The 13,839-nt window shown below is 43.8% G+C and overlaps 1 non-coding gene across 1 annotated transcript; it reads right to left on the bottom strand.

Annotated features, from left to right (window-relative positions):
* Positions 1-13,386: 13,386 nt before the first annotated feature.
* LOC115899843 lies at positions 13,387-13,549 on the bottom strand. The gene has a single exon (XR_004059441.1). It is a non-coding gene; the product is annotated as a U1 spliceosomal RNA (small nuclear RNA).
* Positions 13,550-13,839: the final 290 nt, after the last annotated feature.

A 13,839-nucleotide genomic window follows, 5' to 3' on the forward strand; every position in this document is an offset into this window, starting at 1 on the left:
AATTTTAATGTGCTCTACAAATAAGAAGGAATTGTTTCTGTTTGTAATGATTCACTGTGAGCTCACAAGTCCCAAAGTCTATAGGGACCTTATGGGGTCACACCACAGTGCAATGCTTGGATTCTTTCAGCCCCACCCCCTCTCAGTAGTAATATGGTCCCTGTGTGGATCTCTCCAGTGATGAGACACCAATCACTGTCAGAGACACAGCATTCTCTCAGGTTCCTTTTCCTTGTATTAGGTTGTTTTCTGTTTGCCTGCTGTTTCTACTTTTCCATTTTGGTTCTGACCTTTGGGGCCACAAGAAGTATATTTGACCTCTTCTCAGCCTTTCACTAATTGAATATCACCATCATGAAAGTCCAGCCTCTACCTCCTAACTCCTCTCCACATCTTCTCTCTGCAAAGCTAACACGGCCCTAGTTTCCTTGTATTTCTCAGTTTGGAAGGCCATAATAGACTGCCCCAGACTGGGTGGCTTAAATAATAGAAAATTCATTTTCTTACAGTTCTGAAGACTGTAAGTGCAAGATCAAGGTGCCAGTATGGTCTGTTCTGATGAGGGCCCTCTCCTTGCATTGTGGACGGCTCCCTTCTCATTGTGTCCTCACATAGCAGAGAGAGAAGAGAGACAGTAAGCTCTCTGGGGTCTCTTATTTTGAGGGCACTAATTTCATCATGAGGGTCCCACCCTCATAATCTCATTTAACCTTAATTATGTCCCAAAGGTCCACCTCTTAATACTGAATACATGGGGGTGGGTTTCATCATATACATTTGGGAAGAAGAAAACAATTCAGTCCATAACACTCCCCCACAAAAGATTATCTTGCTAAACAGAAGCAAATCTGATTGAGACATTGACTAAGTCCCCACCATGCCTACAAAACATGACTTGCATATGCTGAGGAAATCAATTTGATGGCCCTACCATCAAGACACATGTAGTCTGGAGATTGTTACCATCTACATTTTAGAGGTCCTTGCACCTTAAGACAGAATGAGCCAGAGGCCTGGGTCAGGGAATTTACAAATAGAGTCAAAGAAGCCAAGGCAAGAGAAAAACATAGCCCCACCCTTTGATTATATTTTATTCTAGAGATTGAGACTCCTGAACCAAAATCACAAAAATCTCAACCCATTCACTGTTGACTGACTGCCTTCTCTGGACCATGCTGCAGAGATCACAGCAGCACTAAACATGGCAGGCAAACGTATCAAGCCTTGGGGAACTTTAACTTGTTTTCTGCTATTGGAGTGAGACCAAGTGTGTGTGATTCAAGGTCATGTGAAACTTCCCTGTACCCCTCAAGCCCAGCACAGAGCTTGATCCAGAGTAGCTGCTCAAAGATGACACCTTATAAAACAACAAATAATAGCCAAGACCTCTCCTAAGTCTGCTGAGGGGTAGCCACATGGCTTCCTAAAAGTCAGAGGCCATTTGCTATTAAAGAAAGCCATGAGCTTTGCACAGTGGCAGTATTGTACCCAATGACGGTTATCCAAGGCACGATTATTGCTAATAGAAAGCCATGGATGGTCCCGGAGACCAGAGCCATCAAAACCCTTGTTCTTGTGCAGAAAGGAAGGCAAACCAGGGACTGAACTTGGCTTTTGATGATGACTCTCCACCAAAATCCCAGGTCTCGATGACAGGTTAAATCTTGTAAAACTTTAATTTGGCAAAGAAGTTGGGTGCCATATTACTCTGTCATGTGTCTTGTGAGAAGTCCAGTTTCTGTCACCCTAGCATTAACTGAAAAGTGGGATGAAATATGAAGACATTTTGCAGTTTATAAGAGAAAAGCACCAGGGAGTTTTAATAATTTGGAGAAGTATCATCCTAAAATTGGACTCTAATGGTCACTGAAACCATTGCTGCATTCAGTAAAACTGGGTTGCCTAAAGCTACTGCCATGGAGAATCTAAGACAAGACATAGTTTAAGAGGCACAAATCAGTCACATAGAGGCTTGATGCACAATATGTCCAGTGAAGCTTCCACCAGAGAACTGAAAAGCAGTAGCTCAGCAGAATTGCAACTCTGATTTTAGGTTCTTGTCAATCTATTCTAACTCTTAGCAAAAGATTCTTGCTGTTCAGCCTCAGAAACACTTTTATCTTATCAGTTGGCTTTCCTGAAATCATGCCGTATTGAGCTATGATTCTTACTCAAATGTAGTTCCCATGTCAGAATCTTATCAATGAGAAATTTCGCAAGATGGCATGTCAAAATATCCAGTACCATGCTTGCATATTTTTAATTCAAGCAGAATTAGCATTGCATCTTAGACACAGTGTGGTTTACCCTGCTAGTCATCTCAAATGCTGAAGACGGTGACTGCACTGCATGATTCTTTACTTGCTTAGCTCAGGTTCCCACTGTTCACATTCACATCAAGACAGATCAGGACTGGCACAACCACTGCTTTTATTGGATTTACCAAGTGTTAACAGATCCTTCAATGTGTTTCTCAAAATCTTTGTTGGCCTATGGTAAAGAAAAAATCTATTTTGAAAACTCACAGAGCTCTAGCTAAAGGTTCATTTAACACCACCTATATGTCTTTAATGTCTTTAGACAGAAAAAAAGAGAAAAGCTTTAAAAGTTCAATTAATGTTTCCCCTTTGGGTGCAATTTAACAGAGAGGGCTTGAGAAAAAGAATGAAAGAGGGCTATTAAACACATTTCTTATATAAAGATACTTGTTCTTATGTAGGACATATAGAATAGGCCTTTTTTGTAGCAAATATTTTAAACAAGAGATATTTTGTTATGTGATGCTTTTTTAACTGTAGCTAAAATAATTTTTAGTCATGGAAATTCTGAAAAGCTTGTCGTTTCTTTTATTATACTTACTGGAATATGATTATTTTTGTTGAAGGACAATATTTTTCCCTTTTTCCCTTACCATTTGGCCCCAAAAAATGTTTCTGTTAATGATATAAGCAGATTTCTAATACTTCATCTGCTTTTAGTCTGTGCAAATTAATACTTGGATACTTCATAATTAGCTTATGTCACTTGATAAAATAGTGATGTGTATTAATGTTAGTTCAACCATATATTTATACTGCCTGGGAATAGGTGGCTGCAATTGTGTGGCGAGCGTAATTTGGCAGTGTTCACTAGCTTGCAAAAACCTATTGTAAGAACTTAAACATCTACATGAACACTGATATGAAAAAAGCATGTAAGCCTGACCATAGCTTCTGGTTCCTAGATGGACCTGGCTGTGGTTTTCAGGCCCCAACCTGCAGGGAGCCCCTACAATCTCATCAACTAAGTGGGCAGAGTAAAGACATCATGCCTGCACATGCTCAGCATTGTGCCCAGCATGGTCAGGGGTTGATAAAGACACCTGTGTATTCTATTTTTATTACTATCACCACCTTTATAATCATTACTGGGAGATGCATCCACAGAGACATCATGTCAGAGAAAAGCAGAGGAAGCCAGAAGGCAGCAATGAAACTGACATTTAGAAGCAACACAGGTGATGGGGCAGCCCAGAAAGCTGAAGACAATGGCAGAAACCATTTCAGAGAATTAGCTGCAAAAGAAGTAGGGAACAGGCATGAGAAGGGGACAGTTCTTTCTGGAGCTAACTCAGCGAACATGCCAGAGCCTGTGAGAGCATACCTTTTTGCATCGGTTTCCTCACTGATAAACTGGAGAAAGGTACATGGTAGGGAAGGTTACCTTAGTCAATATTTGTAACAAGTCAGGGCACATAATAGGCCCTCACTCAAGAGAAGACACTTTTGTTTTCACATATCCCTTCTTAAATTAAGGAGCATCTGCCTTGAATACAATCCTGAACAAAAATAAATCCACTTAAACAAAATTTCACAGGAACTACAAAAGCCTAATGATCATTAAAAACTCCTGGGAGAAACAGATGACTGTTCACTAATTAATTGGGTTTAGATAAATCAAGCAACACTTAAAGAATCACTGCTCCTTAAAGAGGTAAATGCAATGATTGTCACGTGGCAAATTTCTAATTTTCCATTCCTTTGAAGAGACCAAAATGATACAATCTTAGTAATAAATTTATCCCTAAAGTTTCTGAGGGTGAATAATTTCCAGCCTCCTCAGACAAAAATAAGATGAGTCAACTGGCATTACTGTCAACCAGTATGAAATGTAGGCCACCTTTGTGTCTACAACTAACATACTTTGTTAAGGATCAGATGTAGGACAGTGGTTTGTGGAGTGAAAACTAAGTGGGTGTCCACTGGGCAAGACATTGCACAGCACTGCCCGTGCAGGAAAATGCAAAAGAGAATAAGCTGGATGGGAAGACATCAAACCTAAACCTACACATGTAGAAGTACACTCATGCATACAACCCACATTCTTACTGTTTTCCCATTATCATATTAAAACATGCTCTTCGTTTTAAAAGACATCAAAAAGTAAAAGGTGTCTCACACCTTCCAAACACATTTCCCAGAAATGTCTGTTAACAGGAAGTATGTACCCTTCTCAGAATTTCTCCCATGTGTAGATAAATACGCATATGCACTATACTGTTCTGTCTGGCTTCTACAAAAAGGGCCAATTCTATACAAACACTACTACGACTGATCTTTTCCAATTGATTGTGGACATCATCCCATATTAGTACAGACAAATCTATCTCCTGGTTTGTATTTAGGTTTTGCTTTTTTTTTTTTTTTTTTAGTTTTTCTTTTAAAATAATTTCAGATATATGACGATAGATAAAGAGTTTTAAAAACAAAGAAATTCCATTTAGCCTTGCAACTTCTCAATTTTGACATCTTATATACAGAGTGCAATTATTTAATTGTGTCAGGAAATTAATTTTAGCACAACACTATTGCCTAATCTAGCAATTTAGTACAATACCATTGCTTAGTTGCTTAATCTAGAGACAATATTCAAATTTCATCAGTAACACTTTTTTCCAGTGCAGAACGCAGCCCCGCAGTCACGTGTTGCAGTTACGGTTGGAGCGTGTCCCTTTGCCTCTTTTAATCTGAACTCATTCCTCAGTCATTCTTTGTCTTTCATTTTTAAAGAGTGCTGATCAGTTATTCAGTAGAATGTCACCCCATTTGTGTTTCTCTAGTATTTCCTCCTTGTTAAATTCAGGTTATACTTCTGGCAAGGATAGCACAGGAGCAATGGCTGATTCCAGGCCTGGAGCAGACAAAGTATATACTGAGCCTAGAATATCTTGTGGCGCCAAAAGGTAAGGCAGTGCTCAAAAAACAACAGTAAAATGGCAAAAATACATAGAACCCAACTTGAGGGGCATCCCAATGTAAAATCTAGAAAAATCTGAGCACAAAATGTATTATATTCATGCGTTATAACCAATATAATGAGACTCCATGAGTCCATACTGATACCAAAAAAAAAATGATTTTTTTAATATAAAAGAAAATATCTGCCTTATAGTAAAATTTTAATTGACAAATGTAGAAGTAATGATGGAAGTAGAAAACCATTGTTTGACACACACTGTAGTAATAACTGTTTCAGACAAGAATTATCCATGAATGCTAAAATTAGTTTGGTGGAAGTATGACGAGAAACAAGATACTCACATAGTTCCAAAGTATCTCCTGACAAGACACTTATTCATTACAGAGAGAAAAATAGAAACTTTACAGTAGAGAAATCTGGCAGACATCACCCTAATCAAGTGATGGAAGTAAACATCATTAGTAATGTGACAAACCAATAGCAGGTGCCTCCTGATCTGAGGCACTGAGAAGGACACAGCATCTCATTCTTTTTAGTGGCAGCTGAGCATTGTACTGTTGGCCAGCTAGGCTGTCTTCAGAGTTCTGATACACTATTAACGCTGTTGAATAGTTTTTGAAACTTCCCTCACTATTTCTAGGGGACAGACTCCGAGAAGTGGGATTGCTGGGCCAAAGGGTGCATATACTCTAAACTTTGAGAAGTCCTGCCCAACCTTCCCTTATTTTCTTATTTATTTTGATTTTTTTAATTAAAAATAAAAAGGTCTCACTCTGTCACCCAGGCTGGAGTGCAGGGGCGCGATCTCAGCTCACTGCAACCTCTGCCTCCCAGGTTCAAGTGATTCTCCTCCCTGAGCCGGCTCCCTGAGTAGCTGGGCCTACAGGCGCGCACTACCACATCTGGCTAATTTTTGTATTTTTTGGTAGAGACGGGATTTCACCTTGTTGGCAGCTTGGTCTCAAACTCCTGACCTCAAGTGATCTGCCTGCCTTGGCCTCCCAAAGTGCTGGGATTGCGGGTGTGAGCCACCACACCTGGCCTCGAAACTTCATTTAGAGAGGTTGGTCCTGTTCATCACCCTCCACCCTTCAGCAGCAGTGTATGAGAGTAGCCACTTTCTTTGCTAACACTCAGCACTACAAGCCACCAGAATGCTGAAAGCTGGGGCGAAGGAAGCCATATGTGGCTGTGTCAGCAGCTGAGCAGACGCAGGGAGTACAGCAGGAGTCAGACAAACCGAGAGTATTGGATGCATCTGGATGCAGAGGGATGTTCCGAGGTTTAACTAAGTCAGGGCTCCAGGACAGGCTACAGACAGCAGCAGGTACATGTACATGTACAAAAGATACCAGGGGAAAGATGACAAGACTAACATATCTGTTGGATGCTATTTGAGAGGTTTGCTGTTTAGAAATGACCTAAGAGCTTAAACTTGCACCAAGCCCCACCTGGCCCAGTCTCCATCCTTCAATCACAGCTCCTTAAAAGTCTAAGACAGGGGTGTCCAATCTTTTGGCTTCCCTGGGCCACATTGGAAGAAGAAAAATTGTCTTGGGCCACACATAAAATACACTAACACTAACGATAGCTGATGAGCTTTAAAAACAAATCACAAAAAATTCTCACAAGCTTGGTCTAAGACAATACAAATGTAGTAGTGAGGTTTCATAGTCCAACTTATTATTGATAGTTGCCAACCTTTGTGTTGTAATTTTTTTTTTTTCTTTTTTTTTTTTTTGAGACGGAGTTTTGTTCTTGTTGTCCAGGCTGGAGTGCAATGGTGTGATCTCTGCTCACCGTAACCTCCGCCTCCCAGATTCGTGGGATTCTCCTGCCTCAGCCTCTGGAGTAGTAGCTGGGATTACAGGCATGCGCCACCACGCCTGGCTAATTTTGTATTTTCAGTAGAGACAGGCTTTCTCCATGTTGGTCAGGCTGGTCTTGAACTCCTGACCTCAGCCTCCCAGCCTCCTCAGCCTCCCAAAGTGTTGAGATTACAGGCGTGAGTCACTGTGCCCAGCCCGTTTTGTATTTTACAATCAATTTCACGTCACTTTATGTGGACTTCCCAACAACATAGAGAAAGGTGTTGTTACATTTACAGGTAACAAAGAGTGGAAAATCAGAGAGGGAAAGTAACTTGTTCAGGACTGCACAGCTGGAAAGTGAGGCAGGTAATTCGTATTTGAAAGGCTGCTTCAGTGGTATCTGGAAACATCTATCTCCTGGCCCAGGCTTCTCCCTGTAGCAGGAACACCGTTGTCCTAAGGCCACAAATACTTTATCTCATTTCATCTCTAGAGCCACCTGATGAGATGGGTACTATTGTTAGCTCCATTTTACAAATAGGAAAACGGAGATTGTGCCCAGGGCTTTGCTACCAGTAATGGGTGGGCTCAGGACTCTCTCGGCAGAGAGGGAAGTGAGGGGGCAAGGCAGAGCCAGCTAAATCCCACCTCCGGGATGAGCAAATGTAGAGAAAGGTGAAGAAGTGCTGGCACCTGGATAAAGCCCTCCCTTCTCCCCAACCCAATAAACCCAGTAAATCCATAGTTCTTGATTGCCTACTGTATACAAACTGGCTGGATTACACAGACCTGCTTTACAGACTAATGTTCATTAAAATTCACCAGAGTCAAGGGGATCTTATTGTACAATGAAATCCAGCAGTCGGGGCCTACTGTGGACTGAAAGGTGCCACCATCCATGCTGCATTCATATGTTGAAGTCCCACCCCCCAAGGTGACTGTATTGGAGTCAGAAACTTGATGGAGGTTAGTAAGGTTAAACAAGGTCCTAAGGGTGAAGCCCTAATCTGAAAGGACATGTGTCCTTATAAGAAGAAACACCAGGCTGGGCGCAGTGGCTCACGCCTGTAGTCTCAGCACTTTGGGAGGCCGAGACGGGTGGATCACGAGGTCAGGAGATCGAGACCATCCTGGCTAACGTGGTGAAACCCCGTCTCTACTAAAAAAATACAAAAAAATTAGCCGGGCATGGTGGTGGGCGCCTGTAGTCCCAGCTAGTCGGGAGGCTGAGGCAGGAGAATGGCATGAACCCAGGAGGCGGAGCTTGCAGTGAGCCGAGATCGTGCCACTGCACTCCAGTCTGGGCAACAGAGCAAGACTCTGTCTCAAAAAAAAAAAAAAAAAAAAAAAAAAGAAGAAGAAGAAGAAACACCAGAGAACCTTCTCTGCTCTTACAACCATGTAAGGACACTGAAGAAGGTAGCCATCTGCAAGCCAAGAGGAGAGCCCCCACCAGAAACCTAGTCAGTTCAAACTTTGACCTTGGACTTCCCAACCTCCAGCACTGTGAGAATATAAACGTCTACTGTTTAAGCTCTTCAGTCTATGATATTTTGTTATAGCAGCCCAAATAGACTAAGACAGGGACCCTTCATAAATCAGACTGGTGGCCTGATTAATTTGTCTTTTGATTATGCCCTCATCAGTCATGTTGGAGAACAGTACCCCAAATCTATATAAGAGCTCACTTATAATTTACACATATGAATGCCTATATTATTATTATTATAACAGAGATAAAAACAAAGACATTTTACAAAAAAGAAATAAACAGGCCAGGCACAATTGTGCATGCCTGTAATCCCAGTACTTTGGGAGGCAGAGGCAAGTGGATCTCTTTAAGACCAGCCTGAGCAACATGATGAAATCCTGTCTCTACAAAAAATACAACAACTAGTCAGGCATGGGAACACACACCTGTAGTCCCAGGTACTTGGGAGGCTGAGGAGAGAGGATCTTTTCATCCTGGGACGTCTAGGCTACAGTGGGCCATGATCCTGCCACTGTACTCCAGACTGGACAACAGAGAGAAGAAGAAGAAGAAGAAGAAGGAGGAGAAGGAGAAGGAGAGAAGGAGAAGGAGAAGGAGGGGAAGGGGAAAGGGAAGGGGAGAAGAGGAAGAGGAAGAAGGAAGGAGAGGAGAGGGGAGGGCAGGGGAGCAGAGGAGACAGAAGGGGAGGGGAGGGGAGGACAGAGGAGGGGAGGAGGGTAAGAGAGGAGAGGAGAGAAGAGAAAGAAGGAGGGAAGGAAGGAAGGAAGAGAGGGAGGGAGGGAAGGAAGGAAGGAAGAAGGAAATGAGAGAGAAAAAGAAAGAAAGAGAGAAGAAAGAAAGGAAGAAAGAAAAAAAGAAAGAAAGAAGAAAGAAAGCAGATCACAAAGTCAGGAGATCAAGATCATCCTGGCTAACATGGTGAAATACCGTCTCTACTAAAAATAAAAAAAATAAAAAAATAAAATAGGCGTGGTAGCAGGCGCCTGTAGTCCCAGCTACTTGGGAGGCTGAGGCAGGAGAATCCCTTGAACCTGGGAGACGGAGGTTGCAGCGAGCCGAGATCACGCCACTGCACTCCAGCCTGGGTGGAAGAGTAGGACTCTGTCAAAAAAAAAAAAAAAGAAAGTAAAAAGAAAGAGGAAGGAAGGAAGGAAGGAAGGAAGGAAGCAGGGAGGGAGGGAGGGAGGGAGGGAGGTGTGAGAGGGAGGGAAGGAGGAAGGAAGGAAGGGAAAAGAAAGACAAGAAAGAAAAAAAGAAAAGAGAAAAGAAGAGAAAGAAAGTTGTAACATTTTCTCCTTATATTCTGTTGTGGTTTTAACTGTGTCCCCAAAAATGGTATGTTGAAGTCCTAACTCCCAGTACCTGTGAATGTGCCTTACTTGGAAATTGGGTCTTTGCAGATGTAATCGACTTATGATGAGGTCATGCTGGATTACAGAAGATATAATTCTAAGAAGAGTGAAATTTGGACACAAAAACACAGGAGAGGACACAGGAGGATGGAGGCAGAGACTTGGATGATGCAATGAGAAGCCAAAGAGCACCAAGGATGGCCAGCCACCAGCAGAGGCCAGGAGAAAGAAAGACAAGATTTTTCTGGGCATCTGCAGGGAGAACACAGCCCTCATAACTCTTTGATTTCAGACTTCTGGCTTCCACAACTATGAGAGAATACATTTCTGTTGTTTTGAGCAGCCTAGTTTGTGGTACTTTGTTACAGCAGCTGTAGGAAACTAATATACACCCTGACCAATCTGCACATCCTACTGAATAAGAAAGAGTAACATGTAAAGCAATGGGAGGAAAATGTCATACAGGTGCAGAGGCCAGATTGGATAGTAGTGGCTCATCATAATGATCATGCCCACGGGTCCCTGGGAACTGAGGTGGCCCCCTGGCCATGGGGAATCACCCAGGGCTGATGTGAGTCTCAGGCACCTGTTAGGGATTATCCAGGTCTTTCACTCATTTATGCAGTCAACAATCACAGAGAAATCCCAAGGAATATTGTGAATTAATCGCTCAGGTTTCACCCTCCGAAACATAAAGTTCTGGCATCAGAGGGACAGAAAGATTGTTGACGTGCCTGGTCAGGAAGGTGAGTTCGGTCGAGCAGGATTGTGCCGGGGAACTGCCACAGTCTGAATGTAGGTGTCTCCCCAAAATTCACAGTTGAAATTCTAACCCTCAAGGTGATGGGATTTGGAGGTAGGGCCTTTGGGAGGCATGAGCGTGGAGTCCTCATGAATGGGGTTAGTGCATTGACAAAAGAGGCTCCAGAAAGCTTTCTCGCCCCTTCCTCCATGTGAGGACGCAGTAAGAAGACACTGAACCAGGAAGCAGGTTCTCACCACAACCAAATCTCCCAGCGCACTGATCTTGGACTTTTAGCCTTAAGAACTGTGAGAAATAAATTTGTGTTGTCTGTAAACCACCCAGTTTATGGTATTTTGTTACAGCAGCCCAAATGGACGAACACAGGAGCAAAGGGGAAATGATGGAAGGAGGATTGTTTTCATTCTATAGGCAAACCTTTCCCACTCTGTGAGTGGCTCAAGGTGAACAAGGGAAAACAGATTCCTGATCTGGTGGGGGCTAATGGCGAGTCTGAAAGGGTTACAGGAAGTGTGTCAGCCTCTGACTTCTGGGACCCTTGAGCGGCCGGGCACCGGTGCAGAGGAAACCCCCCAAGCAGCACTCAGCCCACATTTCCCCCCAGCCAGCCTCACTTCCCCCCTCAGCACTGCCCTGGTTTATTTTGACAAGGTTGTTTCCACCCTGCACGGTCACACACCCTTGCAGACACCAGGGAGTCCTGCCCACTCTGGGAACCATTGTTCACTGTGGAAAACCCGAAGCGTCACCTTACGCACAGCAGGCTGGGAAACAGGGCTGCTGGCGAGCCCCTCAGGAGCAGTCATGGTTGACTGTTGTGGACAAGCAGCAAAATGGAGTGCAGACAGCACACAGGGCTTCCTGGCACAGGCCTGCAGGTGGGCGGAGGGCGGTGGGGTGGGGGGCAGTGGCAATGCCCTGGGCCTCCAAGTGATGAGCTTGGAAACCTGCTTCAAGTTGAATCGAGCAGAGGACGCAAAGGTAGGAAATACAGAAATACACCTCGCAAGAGAAGAGGAAACATACCAGATGTTTTAACGGGTAGAATTTCAGATAAAAAACAAACCATGTATTGAACATGGAAAAGGCACAAGGGGGACAATGAGGTCTGGGAGAAGCAGCAGCTGCATAAAGCAAGTACATCCCTTTGGGGATGGGATCTGCGGGTGGGATGATCAGAAGTAAGAAGCCTGGAGGACCTTGCAGAGCTCCAGGCTGGGCTGTCATCTCTGTTAGTAGCACAACACAACTGGTTCCAGGTATGGGAATAAACAAGAACAACAAAAGCCCCATACACTACATCAACTATTGCTATGGGACAAAGTGCTGCTGCCAGGAAAGTATTGCTACGGTGACACTGTCAGGCACAGGAGGCAAATGGGAAGGGGCAAGGCCCTCTGTCCTTCCCACCTGTCAGTTTTCCTTTGAACAACCAGGTCTGGCCACTCTGGGTCTGCAGACTTTCAGGGCCATAAGCAGCAGCCACAGACTGGTCATTGCCCCCTTTATACTGGGCATACACAAGGACCATAGTCAAAACACTTCTCAACAACTGACTTGCTAAGCAACTAGGGAGGTGCCTGACCACTCAGAGCAGGTGCTGGCCTGATCTCCTGGCTCTTCGTTACTTCTGGTGCTTCCAGTTCTGCACCAAGCCCTCCTGACTGCCCAGGAGGCCCACGTCACTTATTTTCATTGCCTGTCTGGCCTCCGTAGACAACTGAGTTTGGGACGCCTGGCTGAGAAAGAAGTCAGGTGGGGGATTCTACACGATATGTCAACACTTTCATCCTCATTCTGTGTGCCTCAGGTCCCAGGAAGGCAGGGACAATCCTGACGGGGCTAGCCCAGGGGTTCTAGGAGCAGTGTGCAGGGGAAGAGGTTGTATGGAGTGGGAGTGGCATGGGAGGGAAAGGGAAGCAGGAAAGGCTGCCAGTAGGAGGACAGAAGCTGAACAGGATAGTCCAGAAAGCAGAAAGGGCACATGGAGCCCAGGTAGAGACACATTCAAAGGCCTGTGAACATATCACAGTGTCAGGGTTTGCAAACATCTAGGCAGTACACATTTCGGAGTCTCTTTCTACATGCATCTGACTCATCTTGATTTTTGTTGAATGAGGCCACACTGACCATAGGGAAAAGTCCAATGTTCTCAGCCCACTGCTCTTGCCCCACGTGAACTTTCCAATGTCTCCGTTCATTACCTTCTTTTATCAATCAATGTGGGCAAAAAAAACAAGTTTGTTAAAAGTGGATGGAGGCCGGGCGTGGTGACTCATGCCTGTAATCCCAGCACTTTGGGAGGCTAAAGTGGTTGGATCTCCTGAGGTCAGGAGGTCGAAACCAGCCTGGCCAATATGGTGAAACTCCATTTCTACTACAAGTATACAAATTAGCCAGGTGTGATGGTGTGCACCTGTAATCCCAGCTACTCGGGAGGCTGAGGCAGGAGAATCGCTTGAACCTGGGAGAGGGAGGTTGCAGTGAGCCGAAATCATACCACTACACTCCAGCTTGGGCAAAAGTGTGAGACTCCATTCCAAAAAAACAAACAAACAAAAAATGGGTGAAATGTGATAATGAATTAGAGTTGGAGACAGCAGTATGAACTCATAGTTAGCTTTACATAGATAAGATGGATACCTGGAGAAATATTTACACATACATGCATCCACATGGATTCATATACACACATTTATTTATGTATGTAATTATTTTTAAAATTTTTTACAGGGGAGAGTGCAAAAGCAGTCCCCCATTACCACAAATTATGCAGTCAAGTCTCCCACATTTGGGGGAATCACAGGGGTCAGCACAGCTGGAGTGCAATGGATAGGCCTCACCCTGGGAAACCACCTTCGTGATCATGGTATCTCCCCTGCCAGATAAGTATTCATATATATATTAAAAAATTGTTCTCCCCATCCTCCCTACACATATATATTTCACTGCTCTGTCAGTTGAGAAGATCTGGAGGAAATTACACCTCAAGCACATCTAGCACCCAGATCTTGGATTCTAAGTCCTTTCTCCAATAAAATGACAGGGGATCCTTGAAGAAATGGCTGATTGTATAACTGGGGCTGGAAATAAACAAGATAAGCCCTAAGCATCTTATAGTGCCAGAAAGTATGGATGTTCCAAAAAAGAAAGAGAGAGAGAGATAACAAAGAAAGAAGAAGA

The sequence above is a fragment of the Rhinopithecus roxellana genome, chromosome 9 (genome assembly GCF_007565055.1).
Source record: "Rhinopithecus roxellana isolate Shanxi Qingling chromosome 9, ASM756505v1, whole genome shotgun sequence".
In the NCBI taxonomy this organism is placed as follows: domain Eukaryota; kingdom Metazoa; phylum Chordata; class Mammalia; order Primates; family Cercopithecidae; genus Rhinopithecus; species Rhinopithecus roxellana.